This window comes from Octodon degus, unplaced genomic scaffold (genome assembly GCF_000260255.1).
Source record: "Octodon degus isolate 3935 unplaced genomic scaffold, OctDeg1.0 scaffold00026, whole genome shotgun sequence".
In the NCBI taxonomy this organism is placed as follows: Eukaryota; Metazoa; Chordata; class Mammalia; order Rodentia; family Octodontidae; genus Octodon; species Octodon degus.
The window spans coordinates 13,580,054-13,595,480 of record NW_004524602.1 but is presented as its reverse complement, the minus strand read 5'-3'; the positions used below and the strand labels follow the sequence as shown (position 1 = coordinate 13,595,480).

Here is a 15,427-nt window from a genome sequence, read left to right as displayed (position 1 = left end):
TGATATTTCTGACCAATCTTGGTATTTCTTTTCTTCTTTTTAAAAAATATTTATGTAATTATTTTAATGTATGTGGTTGTCGCAGGGTCTCACTATGCAGCTGAGACTCGTGGTGATCCTCCTGCTTTCAGCTCCCCAGCGCTGGGATTACAGGTGTGCACCACCACGCCCGGACTCTGGCCAGCTCAGGCCATCCTGGGGGCAGGGCTGGCACAGCCTGTGGTGCCGGGGATTGAACCGAGGTCCATGGGTGTGGCTAAGGTTGCCTAAGCAGGCAGTTTAGTTCTCTGAGCTATTTGGTATTTCTTGATGTTTGTCGTTGGGGACTGTGTTGTGCATTGTTGGCTGCATGTAAAACACCTGACTTCTGTCTACTGGGTCCAGTTTTAGCAGTCGGTGTCACCCAGCATGGCCAGATGTCCCTTGGGGAACAAAATGACCACTGGTTGAAGGTCCACTAAGTTAGCAGACACCGGGTTTTATGGCCTAAGTTTGATTCCGTTAAAGTTAGTCCATGCAGTTAGTTCCCAGTATTCACAGTTGCCGTGGTTTTGCCTCCTTGGTGTGATTCATTTGTAACCCAAGTCAGCACCTCTGGCACATCTGCAGATATCAGAGGACTTCATGGCTGCATACACCTGGAGCCGAGATGCACACACTTGCCCAGCTGAGGGCCCACTCGGACACGTTACCCTCTCTGAGCCCATCCTGTAGACCAGGGTCCCCTTGTGCTGTCTAGTTAGTGCCATGGCTTTGGGGTTTTTGTACTTCTTACCGATTTCAGCGCTTAAAATGGGCTTGAAGCCCAAGAAGGCTGTGAGGGGTCTTTGGTGGGAGAAAGTGCTGCTGTGGATATGCTTGAGTTGGGCTGTGAGCTCAGTGCCGGGGAAACGGCAGTGTACAGGAAGTGAGGTGTCTTTAAATAAAAACACGTATGATACCGTCATGCATTGCCGAGTTCAGGAAGGCGATGTGACCAGAACCCTTGGGGACCAGCCCTGTGTTTCCCCTAGGACAAGTGGCTAAGTGTTTGCGTATTTGTTGGTTCTTTCTGCATGCGGGTATGCATAATTATTGCAAAGAGGGAGAACTCAGTGTGCTCTTTTTCTGGCCTGTTCTTAAAGCCTGCATTTTAGTTCCCTCACGTGATGTGCAATTAAACTAGGTTGCTTGTCTTTCCAAAAACTTATAGATAAATAATTGCTGGGTCAAAGGATATAGATGTTTTTATGCCTGTCATACATTTTGTGGAAAATGTTGTCTGATGCCAAGTTCAGAGTGTCCTGTGCATTATTTTTAAGCTTTATAATTGTAAAATTGATGCATACATATTAGATTAGAAAAATTTATATAGATGTTTCACATAGATCTTCAAAGGCTTTGTCCTTCTCACCCGTCCTTACTTCAAATATGTGAAGAATTTGATGTATGGCTTTAACCATCTTCAGAACATGCGTATCGCCATAAAGGTATTAGTATTTATAATGTAAGATGAAAGCATTATACATTTGCCTACTCCATGCCCTTTACAGTATGCTTTGCTACCCCATAAAACTTACGAAGAATGTTCCTTATTACTCATGAAACGCTTATTAAAATATTTGTTAAAAGTTACGGAAATGATGCTTCTGTTTATAGCTATTAAGTTTTTGTGTTGTGACTGGCCTGTGATAAGAATCTTTTCATCTGATCTTTTACTTTTTCCAGTAGCTAAGACTACAGATGGTAACACAGAATTCAGCCTCCCTGAATTATTTTTTCTGAGTTATTATTTTCTTTCACTAGGTTTGACAGAGGTCAGTAAAAATTCACTTCACAGGTAAAATAGCAGGCCACGAAGGGTTGCCAGGGGTTGAGTGTTATCCAGGGCCCGCCCAAGTGTTTGATCTAAATTACTACAGCAGATGTCTGAGGAATGATTGCAATGTGCAGAGCACTTCAGCCTCCAAGTGGCCTGGTATCTAACTCCTGTTCCTGTCACCAGGCCAGAGTGAAGCGGACCCTGGGGAGGAGCTGGTGTGCTGTGTCTTTCTGCCCACACAGCAGCTATAGTACCTGGAGCGGGATGAGATTCCCTTGGTCGTGGGTGAAGAAAGGAGGTCTTCCAACCAACTCTCAATTCCAGACAGGGCTTTTATTTATTATTTTTTTATTATGAGCAGAATATATTTATTAAGAGAAAGAAAGCTCCTGTCCCGAGAGGGACGGGGGGGAGGGGTGGTGGGCAAGCGGGTAGTTCCCCAGGAAGCTGTCTTTTCCAGGGATTTTTATAGTGTATAACCATGCGGGGCTAAGGTGGTGAGAATGGGAGCTCGCTTAGGTGGGCAGGACGTAGGACAAAACTATGGTCAACCAATGGGATTACAAGCACCATCGCTCAGGTAAAACTGATTAAATCCAGTATCAAATGGGAAAGCGAGTCACGTAGCAAGCGGGCACGAATAGGGAACAGGATCTCTTCCTGTTGGGGGTTGGGCTAGTGATTCATTTGGGCTCCTTCAAGTTGATTGATACTATTTAGAATATCAATCCCTAATGCCCATCCCTAGGGAAGTATGTAGCTGTGCTTCCTCTTTTTGTCTTGGTCTTGAGATGTGGCCCATATGGGAGTCAGGACTTTTGAGGAAGTGTTAAGCCCTGCTTATATCTAAAAGCTGTGGTTTTAACTTGAGTTTCCTCAGATAATGAAATGAGCCTGGGGTAGAGTCTTAAGATATTAGTGACTGACCAATGAGAAAAAATTAGGGCTTTGGAGATGTGTGGGTCCCACCCTTGGAGGTGGTAGGATGGGGAAATTGCGAAGGGTTACCTGTCCACTACTTAGAACAAAAGCACAGGAATTTATTAAGTCTAGGAAGAACTATTTCCATGAGAGAAGCGGAAACATTGGGCTACTTCTGCTAAGGGGGTGCTGGGCCTACCAGCCAGGTGTCACTTTATTCACCCAACAGAGAGAAGCTCCAGGGCTAGGAGTGGCGGCAGTGTGAGGACTTCGCACCTCCATCCTAAATTCAGCACTCTGCCTAGAACCTTAAAGCAGTTTTTTCAGGTTAGCAGTTTGGTAGAGGTGTAGATTTAAAAAAAAATTTTTTTTTTGGATTGCGTTTATCATAGCAAATTCATAAAATTTTTGAAGTTAACAAATACTATCTAACTTAGAGAAAAGCACTCTTCTGGTAGGTAGCCATTAGGAGCTCTCTTCCCCATGGGGCTCTAAGTTTACGCTTGGGGTGGTTTTTGTTTGTTTACTCTGCAGGCATTCAGATAATCATCAAAAACCTAGAGGCCCACAGCCTTTGAAGCACGCAGATTCTCTTCCAGGGCATCCCCAAGGAGAATGTTTAAAGGAAAATATTTCAGATTGCTGTTTTCATTCTTCTCTTATTTTTATTCCTCAGAAATAGCAAACAAACTTATTTTCTTTTTTTAACTCTGATAATTTTTAACTTGTGAATAATTAAGAAAGGTCTTACAAAAGGATTCTTTAACCTTTTCCATGTGTATTAATGCTTCCATATATGTCATTAATACCATTTGAATTCTTATCATGCAATACTTATTTTAATGAAATATTTAAATATTATAGAACTTTAAGTACATTACAGTAAAAAGTAAAGTCAAGTTAATCATGTCACCCCTCAGGAACCCTGTGAATAATGGCTCTTTGTTGCTTATCTTTGTTCTTTGTATATGAATTTAGAAAATTTTAATGGCTGTGTTGCATGTTTTAATTTTAAGGCCTGTGAACATTTCTTTGACTTCTTGAGATTTTGTGAATATGCTTGATAAATTCGTCCTGTTTCTTTCTGGTTGATTTATACTGTGTCAGTACTTAGACCTCTTAACTGCTGCAGTTTGATCGTAAGGATATGGTAGGGCTGCAGCTTGATTTTTGTTAAGTGGCCTTTTTCCTTGCTGCCCATGGCTTAGGTTCACCCCTGCAGAGGAGTGTGCCACAGCCCCGGGGTGCACTCCCCCACATTTTGTGGGTCAGCAGCAGAACAGAAGCCCAACTGACGGGCAAGCATTGCTGTTCCGCATCAGCACAGAAACCTTTTGTCCCAGATTCCAGTGTTTCCTATGTGGCACTTTATCCCCATCTTCCCAGAATCCATGTTTTCCACCAGAAGGGGGAAGAGAGAGTCTCATAGTGGGGTGGGGTTACTCCTTGTGGCTGCTTGTCTGGTTCTCTGGTTTCTTGAAGATCTTTGAGTTGCTGACACCTGCCATATCTGGTGTGGTCTCTGGGCCACTCTGCGATAAAATCTCTTGGCTCGGGGTCCGGTGAAGGCTGCTGAGGTTTGGTAGAGTCCCCCTTGCTCCTCCCACTCTGTGTTACAGTTGAGGGGGCTAAACATAGTGCAGGTTCTTTAGTACGACAAGGAAAGAATTCCCAGGTATGCACCTGGTAGTATGTAGTAAGTTCATTGACAGTTTCTGGACAGGAACAGACAGGAGGGCAAAGTAGAGTAAGAAGTGGGTAAACGGTGGGGGATGGAGAGAAGTGTGAAGGAGAAAAATGACCAAGGGGGGTTGGGGAGATAGCTCAGTACAATAAGTGTTTGCTTGGCAAGCGCAAGGACTTGAGCTTAATCCCTGGTTCTGCAAAAAAAAAAAAAAAGAAAAGAAAGCAAGCAACCATCCAACCAACCAACCAAGGGAAAAAAAGAGGGCCTTGAGAACTCAGCCTTCCAGGATTCACGGGGTCAGACCCCTCCGATCCGAGGCGCTGCCCACTGTTCTACTGGCATCCCAGTTTTGGTGCCTCAGGCATAGCGACCTTTAGGTTTAAACCCAGATAATCATTTAAGGCCAAATAGTCATTAAGGTGGTGTGGAGTTTTCAGTTGAACAAAAAGAAGTGACTGAGGTTCTTTGTTTCTAACTGTACTGTTTCCCTCTGAGAGCCTTGGTCCCTAAAAATCTTTGAGGGGAGTTCAAGGAGGGAGTTTTGTTTTCTGTACCTACGTTTGGCTGGATAGGGATTGGCCCTACCTACTAAGAGACCAAGAAACTGTTGCCCTGACTCTTCTAGGAGCTTAAGGGAGCTGAACCTGTCCTCCAAAGATTTCTTGCTGGGCTGTGGACATGGAAGCAGCTTCTGGCCCTGAATAATGGCCACCATCAGTCATGTGATGACTTGTCTGGTGCCTTCACCATAGATTTCATCTGTTTGATCACTTGGGATTTGGCAGTCTCTGAGAATAAGCGAACTTTGCCAAGTGATGAAGGCATGTATCACCAAAGCCTGACTGCTAGAATGGAAAGGCAGACTGGGGAAAGAGCCACCTCAGATATTGTTCATAAGGTTTTTTTTTTCTTTTTGGAGGAACTGGGAATTGAACTCAGGCCCTTGCACTTGCCAGGGAAGCACTTATTCCACTGAGCCATCTCCCGGCCCCCTATTGTTCATAAGGAATTGGCATAGCACCAGTAACCAGCTGACTCCTAGATCTGTCTACAGATGTAGCTAGAAGCTGTCAGCAGGGGGCAGCGAGTGGAGCCCCTTTTATACTGCTTCTATTGCTGTTACTTTTATGTCTTTGTTTATACTCTTCTGCTGGGTGTTCAAGAGCAGGTTTAGAGAGAGAGTTCTGTCAACCAAAATTTAACTTGTTGTCTGTCAAGGTTGCTTCAATCTCCTCAGGCAATACTTTTGGAGCCATGTGCAGAGCCTCATAGTTCCTCTGTCAGTGTCAGCTTCCAGCGTGGGCCACAGTACTGCTTGACCGTGTGGCTTCTTCCAACAGCAGGGGAAACATTTCCTCTTTGGTGACCCTCCTTCTTAGAATATTGGTTGGCTCTTGTTCCCTGGGTTCCTCCAACAGTCCCCTTGCTCAGGGAGTTGGGTGACTCACCAAAGTTGTAGGCTGCAGTGGAGAAGTTCCCTCATGTCCTTGCTCCTTGATGACCTTGGAGGGCCAGGGCCAAAATATTGGCTACATTTTAAGCGCAGTTGCCTTCATAGCTTTGGTGTCCAAGCGTTTGTTGTTGAACAGCTGGAAGGTCAATTGCACCAGTATTGAAATAGGGACAGTGAATTTCACTCCTGTATTCTCATGTGGATATCAAGCATTTTGAAATGAAAAGGTAGACAGGAGACTGTTATTTTCTCACCACTCCTGGTTGTCTTAGAAATTGAATCTCTTCACAATATTAACAGGTAGCAGTTAATAAAGTTTATAGAGAAAACCTGAGAATGAAGTCACACATACCATTTTTGCACGACAATCATGATGATGTTACCTCTGAAACGCATTTGTACGTCCATCTGAGTAGATTGGCCTTTTTAGTCATCTTCTAATCATGCGACATTAAATGGCACAAAGAAACTCAGCTGATTTTTTTATTCTTCAACAGGATGCCATTGAAGAAGACTGTGCCTGTGTATAGATGTAGCTTATCAGTTCTTAATGTCTGGCCTTTTAATTTCTAGTTGATGACATTGTCTAGAGTTCTCAGTGTCTCTTCATCCTTTTTTTATTTTTATTTTTTGAGACAGGGTCTCTCTCTCTGTATGCAGTTTGGGCTGGCCTTGTGCTCACTTTTTGTAGCCCCCAGGCTGATCTCACAGTGATACTCCTGTCTCAGCTTCCCAGGTGCTGGGATTACAGGCATGTGCCACCACACCTGGTTCTAGGGCTGGTGCAGTGAGCGCGGTTCCAGGGCTGGCCTGGCATACGGAGCTGGGGATTGAACTTGGGACCTTGTGTGTGCCAGGCAGGTGCTTATGCCTGTGAGCTATCTCCCCAGCCCCCTGGGTCTCTTAAATGTAGTGATGCATATGTCACATCCACATCACATAAGCTTTTTTCAACCAAAATTGTCATTTGGCTGCACGCACACATGGTGCACAGTGTGCTGGCCCTTACTTGGTTTGCTGAAGAGTGGGAGCTTCTATTTGTGTGAACGGTCATTCCTTCTTGCTGATAGATTCTGCAGTCTAGGAACTGTGCTTTAGGTAAGATTCAGCTCACTCTGTGCTGAAGGCACTAAGTCTAGTCTTTTCTTTTTCTTTTCTTTTAAACTGGGGATTGAACTGAGGCCCTCGTGCTTGTCGGGCAGGCTTTTTAGCCACTGAGCTAGCTCCCTGGCCCCGAAAGCCCCACGTCTTAGTGCTGTCCATGAAGTTTAGCAGCGTGGGCTTGTGGAGCCCTGCGTTCCACAGAGGCCCTCGGCCGGCGGAGCTGGGAGGCTTCAGGTGTTCTTCCTGTTCCCGCGGAGCAGTGCCACCTCCTGAGTCTCTCTTGCTGCTAGGCTTCTCAGTATCATTGCACCTGAAGAAGAGACTGCTGCTGGGAATTGGAAACCATCCTTGTGGTTTGTTTGCTACTTTAGCCATTTTGGTTTGCCCTGTAAGTCTGCAGGCAGGTATTCCCACTCACTTGACCTTTCCAAGGAAAATGACCTTGCTGTCGGCCCCAGGAATGATTGTTTCATCCAGCTGATGTAGACCTTGTAGCGCTGGGAGCTGGCAAGCTGCAGGTCAGCTGTGACTGTTCATGTTTTTGCAGACAAGCGCTCAGCTTCTCTAGGCCCTACTTGGGCCTTCCTGGTTTGTCTTTTTCCTCCATACACCCATTCCCCCTTCACGTCCCAAACACCTGTCACATATGTTCAGGATATAATTCCTGTACAAAATGAAAAATAACTTTTCTTCCAGTTTCATAAGTGGAATAGGCCCCTCTAAATAGACAGAAGCAAAGCAGTTGTTTTATGAATGACACACCTAAAGAATGAATGGTTTTCAAAGAGGTGGCTTTGAATTCACGTACACTGGCATCCTCAGCAAAGAGCAGTGAGTTCTGGAAAAGTGACAAGACAGAGAGAAGGGACTTTGAGCCTTTAGGGAGCAACTTGAGGAGGGCCAGCGACTTGGTTACTTTCTCGTCACTGGCAGAGAATACCCAACACCCACAAGTTAAAGGAGGAAAGGTTTATTTTACTTTGCATTTCGCAGGGGCTTCAGTCCATAGCCTGCTGGCTGTAGGACAGGGCAGCCTGGTAGAGGAGAGACAGTCCATGGCAGGGCTGGCAGGAGGCGTCTGCAGTCAAGTGATCTTTCCCCTTTTGTTCTGTCCCGGCTACAAGCCTATTTGTTGGCGCCACCCGCACCCAGGAAGGCCTTCCCGTTATTCTCCACACCAGAGTTAGGCAGCACCACTCAGGTACAAATCCAGTTGTCACACATCCTTAACCCAGTGTCATTAATGCCTGATCCAGCCCCTGCCCAGAGCCTCACCTTTGGACCCATGAGGCTTGGGGAGGGGGCTGGCAGGAGTGGGGGTCATCTAGATATAAAGCAGGACAGCCAGCCACTGGCAGGTAGTGCAGTCTGTTGATGGAGCGTCCCGTGGTGTCGCCTGGAGGGATGCCTTTGGTCTTTGTAAATTTGTGTCCTGTCTCTGGGTAGGAGAGAGAGGGCTAAGAGCTCACTGCCTCTGGCTCACTGCCTACAGTGCTGCACCGTGCGCAGGGGCTCATCCTGGTGTCTCGTGTCCCAGGTCCCATTCAAGCCAGTGAATACACATCCTCTTTCCTTCCTGTCACAAGGCAGGGGAGAAGTTTCCTCTAGCACTTTCCCTCTTGTCTGTGAGTGGTGTGCAGAAGGGTGCAGAGAGCTCGAGCAGCCTTCCTTCTCTGGGGGCTGTTACAGTTTACTAGATCTGCCGGAAGACAGGCAGGAGCGCCTGCCAAGTGAGCCTCTCCCGGCTGTGTGTGGGCTGAGGTCCCAGTCACCCAGGCCAGCGGATGTGGGCTGGTCTCAGAAGCGCGTGGGAGGGATGCCTGGTTCACAGCGCTTCTGTCAGTGGTGCCCTACCTTTCAGTGCGCCTTTCCTCCTCCATGGAGACTTGTCTTTTCCAAGATGTTCCCTGCAAATCCAGCTCCCTCTTCCTGGGCCTGACCAGGGGCACTTTGTCACTTGCTCTCTAGGGAGAGGTTTTGTCTTTCCCACACTTGATGCATCTGGTTTGTTTTGCAGGGATCTTTGGGAGTAGTAGAAACCCATTTGCACCAGTTAGGCGAACAAGGAAAGTTTCTGTTTGTCTTTTGAAACAGAGGCCCTAAGGATCACTGGCCTTAGACAGCCCTCTGAAGCTCTCTGAGCTTCCACATCTTCCTGTTTGGAGTGTGCTTTCTCCTCTTCTCATACAAATGAATTTGCAAGATTGCTATAGCCCTTGGTGGCTGCCTCAGCCTTTGCAGCTTCCTCAGCTTTTAATCTAGAGTTTCTCCAGATGAGATGGCTTAGTACTGGGGAGAATCTCACCAGCCAGGTCAGCCTGCTGGAGCCAGGCCACCCCACTGGTAGGTCTTTGGCCTGGGAACAGTGTTTAGGGCTGGGCTCCTTCACTTCCAGGATCGTTCTGGAGGTGGAGGTGATGTGGCCCGGTCCCCAGCTACCACAGTGGCAGAACACCTCTTACGTTGTTGGGGTATCTGCTCCTGTTATGGCTTGTGTCTAGGTGTCCCCCCCAAAGCCTCATGCAGTCTTGGGGTGGCTTCTAGAGTTTGTGATTGATTATTGTGGGTGTGGATGCTGCACCTGCCCTGGGACAGGTAATTTGCATTTCAATGTAAGGAGGGAAGAGAAGCCAGCTGCTTGAGCCGCTGCTACCCCTCCCTTGCACTGTTGCTCTTTGCCGCTGCCATGAAAGATTGCTCTCTGCTCTGTGCTGCTCCGCCTTGGAGCCAGCTGAACATGGACTGAACCCTCCAGTGACTAGGTGAGCTAAATAAGCCTTTCCTTCCTTCATTTTGCGTGTCGGGTATTTGTCCCAGCAACGAGAGAAGAGTAACTAGGACAGCTAAAGTGATCCTTTTTGCCAATTCTAATACTTATTATCTGGAATGAAGTTATCTATACCCTCAGTCTTTGGCTGTAAGAATCGTCAAGCACTGGGGAGTCCACGTTCCACCAGCCTGTGCCTCAGCCCACGTTTGGGTACAGACCCAGCGGGATCAGGCTGCGTGGCAGCCACTGCGGGCAGCTCTGCCGAGAACAATGTTTGTAAGGGTGGGGTGGTGAACGGGGCTCTTTGGCACACACCCCCACAGCCACAGCACTCCAGAGGAGGCTGAGGCATGAGGATTACCAGCTCAAGCCCAGCCTGGGCTGCAGAGTGACTTCACAAGACCCTGCCTGAAAATTAAAAAGGTCTGGGAGTACCGTTCAGTAAGAAGTCCCTATATTGCCAAAACAAAACAAAACAAAAACAAATAAAAGGATGAGGCTATGCAACTTGGCCTCCTCACCTCTTCTGGTGCAGGCGGGAGGCAGGGAGAGGCTTGGAGTGATCCCTGGCTTCCCGCGCCTCTCTGTTTGTACACAGTGTCCCTGCTTCCCACTCTTCCTCTGCAGAGTAGGAAGGGAAAGGACTCATCCTCTTGAAAGGAAAGAAAATGAATTAGCCTCCTTGGGGCTGTGGGCTTTCTGGCTGGGCTGCTGTGCAAACTCAGCAGGCCCCTGTGTTATTTTTGAGTGGCAGGAATAATAGGGCTTACACCTAATCAAGGAAAGGAATTCCAAACAAAAGCTCGGGTGGGGCTTCCTGGGAAGGAGCTTGATATTGTAATAAATGGGAAGCAGAGTTCGGCAGTCCAATCTGGTCTGATTACACAAATTACAGCCAGGGCCCTGTTTTCAAAGGAATGTAACACACCCCAGGGCGGGAGGCCCCTGCTCCGTGGGCGTGTCCACATTGCCTGCAGCCCTCTTCCTCGCTCCTGGGGCTGCCGGAGGAGCTGAGGCCTGGTGGGGAATAATTATGATGCCCTCTCTGGGATTTCTGCCTTGGGACCACTTGGCAGGTGAGTTGGCCTTGTGTTAGAGACCTCTAGGGACTCCTGCAGGGAGGCTCTCCGCCCTTCCCTGTGCTGAGGAACGGAGCCCATTCCAGTGACCATTTCTAAGCACTTGTGAACCATTCCTAGGCACTCTGTATGGGAAGGAGCAAGCGCTGTAGACGAAAACTCCCTTTGGGGGGCTGGGGAGATAGCTCGGTGGTTTAAGTGTCTGCCTGCCAAGCGCAAGGTCTGAGTTCGATCTCTGGTACCACAAAACAAAACAAAACAAAACTCCCTTTGAGAGCAGGGGTGTCATTCATGCGCAGTGACTCCCTGGAGGTCTGGGCCGCATCCTTGGTGCTTCCAATCCTCTTCCCTCACCAGCCTTGCTTCCCCTCGCAACTCCTCACTCTGCCTCTCCTGCTGCACCAGCCTGCTCTGCAGCCCCTGCTTGCTGCGCCTCCTTCCTGCCTTCCCTCCCGCAGCTCCCCTTCCTTGTCCATCGTCAGAATTCAGTGACTTCTCCCAAGAGGATGACCCCGCTCGCTGGCTCGCTCGCTCAGCCTCCGTGAGCTGCTGGGGTTCTGTCCCCCCCAGCGCGACCTCAGCCTTCATTACACAGTGTTAAATGATGCCTTGGCTTTGTTTTCCTCTTTCATTTATAAGCTCCTCAAGGCCAGACTGGCTCCTCCAGTGATAGCTCCTGCATGGTGGACACACCCAGGCAGTTCAGGAACCTAGTGTCTTCCCTTAAGCAAATGATGTGTTCTAATTTTATTTTCTACTAGAAGCCGTGTATGCCTTGCCTGAGCGGCCTTTATGTCATCCTCATGTCAGGTAGTTAGGATCCTGATGTTTTCCATTAGGCCATTTAGGTTTGTTCTTACCCACATGTCTCTACCCTAGGAAGCCTGTTCACTTTGTTAGGGGCCCAGTTAGGGTGGCACAAGGGACCAGAGGGTCCCTGACACTTGGCCTCTGTGGGCTGTGACTCTTGCTTTCTTTTTCTTTTCCTTTTTTTGGCGGAACCAAGGATTGAACTCAGGCCCTTGCGCTTGCCAGGCAAGCACTTTTCTACTGAGCCATCTCCCCGGCCCCTTGCTTTCTATGAACTCTAAAGTGCAGGGTGGCGCCGGTCTGTGTCCGCACTCCCACACACCTCCCTGGCCCTGTTCTTTCCGGTGCCCATACTGCTCTGCCCACACTGCCATTGCTCTTCTCCCCCAGGGCACGGTGACCTAGCATCCTTCCTGTGAGCTTCCCTCACCTCTGAGGAGGAGTCTTCTGGGATTCCCTCAGCTTCCTCCAGTAGTGCCCCCCAGTGGAAACAAAACAAAGAAACACAAAACTTTGGGTGAGAGTCTCCAGTGTGCAGCACCGTTTACACTTTAGTCATTGTTCCCACCAGATTGAAGAAGGTGGTTTGCTCAGGCAGGGACTTAGCTCAGTGCTGGAGCACACTACTTCTTGAGCTAGCAAGTTAGGCCATAAGGACTGAGTGACTGACTCCTCCCTTCTTCCCTGCCTCCTCATTCATTCATTCATTCATTCATTCATTCATTCAGACAGACAGAGGTCTCACTCTGTAGTGACCAGGCTGCCCTTGCCCTCACTGTGTGGTGAGGCTGGCCTCAAGCTCATGGGCATCCTCCTGCCTCATCCTCCTACTTGCTGGGATTGCAGGTGTGTGCTATTGCACCTGGCCTGCTTTTAAAGTTTTTAAAATGACAGTTTCTTATCTTTTGCATGTACTCTTTCCCTATTTCTCTCTCTCCCCACCCCATTTCCCTTTGTCTTGGTTTTAAACAGTTTGAACCCAAGACCTCGCACATGCTAGACAAATACACTGCGCCTGCGCTCTGCCCAGGCTGACGCTGTCTGTTGCACATGGCCTTGTTTCATCAAAGCGTGGTGCTCTACACCAGGCCAGTCCTCTTTACAGGTGAGGAAATGGAGGCGTGCAGGTCGAGGCCGTGGCCACCTGCCTGCTGAGGCCAGACAGTGCCTTGGCCCCTGTCCTAGCTGTCTGCTGTGCTTCCCTACCGGAAGTGCACCCCTCTAGACTTGAGGGAAGCTGTCACACCAGTGTCCTGGGGAAGCAGAGAGGCTGGACTCTAAGACAGCGGGGAAGGGCATGGAGCCAATCCTGGTGCAGACTGAGAGGACCTCAGAGGTGAAAGAATGGAGAAAAGGCGTCCTGTGGGGACTCTGTGGGTCTGCACCCCAGGTTGTGCCCTGTGCACATTTTTTTTCTTTGCCAATTTACTTCAGTGTTGTTTTCCCTGAGCACATTAATTTTCCTGGGAGTGACACCACAGTCCCTTGACACGCACGTGCTCAGAAATGCTTGCAGCTATCCCATCGTCACTGCATAATTAACCCCGAGGAGATGCACTTGGGAGCTGCGCACCCAGACGAGCTGGGCCTGCATGCTGGGGGTGCCCCAGACAGCCCTCAGGAAGGAAGGCTTTCTCCTGTTTGCCAGGATGAGAAAGGCTGAGAAGTACCTTTTGGGGGAGTGTTTACAAGGAGCAGTCTTTGGCAAAGTGAAATCTCCTTGGCTTGGGATAATGCAAGGTGACTTAATTTAGAGAATTATAGGAAAATCTCAAAACATTTTTGAAGTGTAAACGTAATATATCCCAGGGAACTGACAGGGGATCTGTGGTAATGGATTTAAAAGCAACAATTAACATACCAGTTCATAATTGAGTAGCTCTAGATTGCTTCAGGGGTGCAACCTGGTAACAGGTGGACCTTAAATTCCTCACATAGCCAAGTGTTAATTTGAATAAGCTTAGAACTTTTTCTTTTTCTTTTTTTTGGCCTTGCTTTTCTAGGCAGACTCTATAAACCTCCAGAGGTGTAGATCCAAGGTTACCCCACCTAGGAATTAGTGTGCTCTGCGTTGAGGACGTCTTCCTGCCCTCCTAGCCGCCTTGCTCTGCGTTTTTGCTGTGGATAGCCATGCCTGGGTGCCCACTTAAATGTGGGGAATGTATGCGTTTCTAGTGTCATATGTAGGACAGACAAGCGGGCATCTGGCCCTCACATGGCCATCCAGTGTCCAGGCTTTGGCATCAGGCAGCTGTGCTCTGTACAGTTCTCAGCCTGCTCAGCCTCCATGCCTTGATCTGTACAGTGCGTGTGACCACACCCCTCAGGGTTATTCTGAGGTGGAGCGATTCGTGGCCCTTGAGCCCCCAGGGACCAGTGTCCACCTTTAACTGTGTGTCCTGCTGATGTGCCGGGAAGCAGCATGGGCAACTTGAGGACTTTATGAGACTGTCTCAAAACTGAAACACAAAACATGAAATGGAGTAGGAATATATATATATATATATATATATATGATTCAGTGCAGAGACTCTGGGTTCAATCCCCACTTCCCAGTGCCACCACCACCAGTACCACCAAAAAAAGAGAAAGAAACAAAGTAGAGGAGGCATGTGTAATGTGCTGTGAGGGCGCAGAGGTATGGATAGGTACGGGGCCCACGAGGGCGCTGCCCTGGAATGTCAGGGAGGAGGCTCTGTGCAAGCCTCAGTGCCCTCCAGCAGATGTCTCCTAAGGCTGACGGTGTGCAGATGACAGTGTTGGGCCCTGGGCTCCAGGAGCGATTGGCCGCAGAGCCAGCCCAGGCCCTCTGGGAGCCTACGCTGCAGTGGGAGGGGGACAAGGGCTGCAGCCTCCTGGGCGCATAACACTCCGGGGTGCAGGGCATTGGGCAGGTTCTTTGATCATCCAGTCATTAAACTTGGCCAGAAGGGCCCGTGAGATAGCTCAGCCACTAAGCGCCTGCTTAGGTAAGCATGCAGTCCAGGGTTTTGATCCTGGCACCACAGGCCTGGCCCCTGGGCACACTGAGCCAGCCACAGAGTCCGGTGTGGTGGTGCATGCCTGTAATCCCTGCTCTGGGGAGGCTGAGACAGGAGGGTCACTGTGAGTCCGAGATATGTAGTGAGTCCCTGTACCAAATAATATATATATAATCTCCCCAGAAGGTCGGGTGGTCATGCGGGGTATTGGGACGTGAGAGGCTGGAGCGCAGGAAGTGCATACTTGGGCAAGCGTGAGGCTTCTTTCCAGATTTCGGGGCAGCAGTGAGCGCCCAGCGAGCTCACTCTATTTTTTTTTTAAATATTGTTTCTCTAACTGTAACATTGATTCACTGTAGAAAGCATGCGCAAATAAAAGTAAAGAAGAGAAATAGACACTCCTTATTTTGCACTCACAAGTTTGCATGCTTATTTCTTCTCAAACCCCTCCTGTGGTGGTATTTTTTATCCCTTGGTGTGACACAGTTGTGACAGTTTGTCTGTCTGCATTTCCCACATACTATAGAGTTAGTGTTTTCCCAGATTCTCCTAAGTAACATGTTTCTGGCCAAGTAATGACCAGTTGAGAACAGGAAACATGGGGAACTTCACGTGCTGCTTCTTCTGGATCAGTCAGGAAGCTGTTTCTGAGTCCTTCTTGGCAAAAGGAATGGGTGTTAGCTAGCATCTTTGTGGAAGAAAGTACCTTTGCATGAGGTTACTTGCTTCTGTGACATCGGCACCATTGTGCTACCTGGCTTAGGGGCTGGGCGATTGCAGAGGTGTTTGAATGTTATTGCCTGAGTCCTTTCAAAGGTTGC

General features: G+C 48.5%; 1 protein-coding gene across 6 annotated transcripts in view; it reads left to right on the top strand.

The window, feature by feature from the left end:
• Positions 1-15,427, top strand: part of Tln2 (talin 2) — a 433,269-nt gene that overhangs the window by 148,734 nt on the left and 269,108 nt on the right. The window contains exon 1 of one of the 6 annotated variants that reach the window (XM_023712436.1): positions 10,737-10,812. The exons of the other annotated variants lie outside the window; for them this stretch is intronic. The gene's annotated coding sequence lies outside the window, so the exon portion shown is untranslated. Of the gene's footprint in view, positions 1-10,736; positions 10,813-15,427 lie in introns of those variants that run through there. 6 annotated transcript variants of the gene reach the window in all.